Source organism: Erinaceus europaeus, chromosome 9 (assembly GCF_950295315.1).
Source record: "Erinaceus europaeus chromosome 9, mEriEur2.1, whole genome shotgun sequence".
Taxonomy (NCBI): Eukaryota; Metazoa; Chordata; class Mammalia; order Eulipotyphla; family Erinaceidae; genus Erinaceus; species Erinaceus europaeus.
This window is the reverse complement of record NC_080170.1, coordinates 11,814,433-11,816,909: the sequence shown is the minus strand read 5'-3', so window position 1 is coordinate 11,816,909 and position 2,477 is coordinate 11,814,433. Positions and strand designations below refer to the sequence as shown.

The window sequence follows — 2,477 nt, the reverse complement described above, 5'->3', positions numbered from 1 at the left end:
GGAGTGGCTTCTTCCGAGGCCAAGGTGGCAGTGGGCATGTGCGGTGACATCAGTGGCAGCAGAGAGTGCCAGGAAAGCTGTTGTGTTCCTGCTTCCTCTTTCCCTTCCCAGGTCGGTGGAAGAGGCCTAAACAGGACTGGTTGTGATCCCCATTCCATTCCCCGCCCCAAGTACCTACCCATACCTCTCAAACTGTGTGCTAGAATGTCCCAGCCTAGACATGGATTGTGGACAGCACAAGATTATGTCCCAGTAGAAAAGTGCTCAAAGCAAGCCTTACTAAAGAAGAAGGACATGATCACAAGACTGCAGCCAAAGATACCTTAATACATTCCTGCACTCTCTGTAGGACACAAATGTCAGACCCTAAGACCTTCAAGCCACACTTTGAAATCAAGAATCCTAAGACTCTACTTCCTCAAGAATTGGCTGATGGTCAGGCATAAATTCATTTATGGGTGAATTCATAACACCGTGAACTGCATTATCACTGAGAGTTCTCAGAGTCTATGCAGCTTGTCAACTCATACAGACACAAATCCTTTTAATGCAACCCTTTTAGAAAAATCACATTCTCAGTTATCCATCTGAGAATACCTACTGGAGAGAACCCCTATGAGTGGAAGAGGATTTGGAAATTTCTTTTTTTTCGTTTATTTAAAAAAGAAGACATTAGTCTAGGCTTTTGAGAGAGTCCGCATATCAAATACACAGCCTATATATTTAAAAGACTCAGTCTGTGTTTTATAAACTTCAAGACACAATTAATTTTTTCCCTCTCATATTAATTAACTAGTGATTTATATGACTACACTTTACTAGGAGTGTACATAAACCATTCTCACCACCAAAAGACTGTGTCCCATCCCATCCACCCCTACCCCCCACCGGCCCAGGAAGCTGCATGTCTACCCCTCACCACAGGGTGTTTACTTTGGTGCCCTGCCCCAACCTGCACGGTTATCGACTGAAACCTAGGGTAGGGCGCGAGAGAATGGAATGGACAAGAGATGCGAAGAACGAGGGCAAAACAGGAGGTCTGTTCAAGCTCTGAAAATTTTATTGTGCAGCCACAATATAAGCACAAAGAGGAAGTTCTCCTAAGGTAGTGGGGGAGGGAGGTAGGTGAGAAACCTTCCAAACAGCTAGATGCTAATCTCAGTTCCAATGGTCGGAATGTCTTCTCACCGGATATATGAGAGTCTTAGCTAACGCCTTGGCTCCCGGCATGTCCTCCCTTTTTACAATTTAAGTGAGGCGGGCAAATGAGGTAAAAGCTAGAAATTTTATCAAGAGATAAGCGGGCATTAAACAGAGGGGGGGAAGTATAGACATGATTCCTCCAGTGGGGTAAATATAGAACTGATCTTCCAGCATCTTATATGGCTCTTGGTGTCTTTTGGGGAGGGGAGGCAGAGCCACTATTTCTAAGGTGAGAAAAACTCACGGCGAAGAGTTCTGATGACCTACACCAACCTCCATGCAAATCAGGTTTGCTTCATGGGGGACTCATAGGTGGACTATAGGGTCCTGCCCCTGCAGTGCTTATCCCTGCACCCCTTACCGGTGCCCACACCATACCAAGGCTGGCGTGCATAAATCTGAGTTTTATGCAGCCCCTAAAAGAGGTCTGCCACCCTCAGGTTTAGCCAAGTCTCTGTCATCCAAATCAAGTCTGTGGTAATATATTTGTAAGGGTTTCAATGTCAAGGAGTCAATTTGTTGTTTTATAAAGCCAGTAATCTTATTGAAAATAAAAGGCCCCAAGGTAATCATTAACAAAAGACTAATCAGGGGTCCCATAAGGGGCATCAAAAGGGAGAACATGGAGGCTTTCCACCAACTATCAGCAGCAGCCGAAAATTTTTGTTTTTATAAATACTAAGCTTGTGTAACTGCTTTACCTGGGTCTCCACTAAACCAGACTCATTAACATATAAGCAGCACTCCTCTTTCAAAAACAAGTGCCACCCTTTTCTGTGGTCAGGAGGTCCAAAGCTCGCTAGTTCTATAAGGCAACCTGGGCAAGGGAGGTAAGTTGTCTCTGTAGGGAGGCCAATGATTTGGCTGAGGCTTCCACTGCCAGTGAGAATTGTTGAGAGAGCTTAGCAGTGGTAAGAAGGGAGTGACCCAAGGCGCCTTAAGCCAGACCTGCAGCCACAACAGATGTTGCAAAAGAAACACCAGCCACTAAAGGAAGAAAAACATCCCATTTTATTTTAGGGGACGAGGGGCTGTCCCAACCTAAATACTCAGCAGCAGTAAATAGGTTCAACTGGGGTACTAAGGTAACTGGAAGTCATAACAATCTCTCATCTATTTGGCTAGAAAGATTTTTTAAAAGGGTACCACTACACCAAAAGAAAAACTCATCAGGGGCAATACGATCTGCGGCAGGTAAGGCAATCTGATTGCACAACCTGGTACTAGCATTGGAATAACAAAAACTAAATTTTTCCTGTTCAGGAGCTAATTAC

General features: G+C 44.6%; 1 pseudogene; it reads left to right on the top strand.

Moving 5' to 3' along the window:
• The first annotated feature begins 220 nt into the window (after positions 1–220).
• On the top strand, positions 221–446 carry LOC132540141 (zinc finger protein 706-like; annotated as a pseudogene).
• Positions 447–2,477: the final 2,031 nt, after the last annotated feature.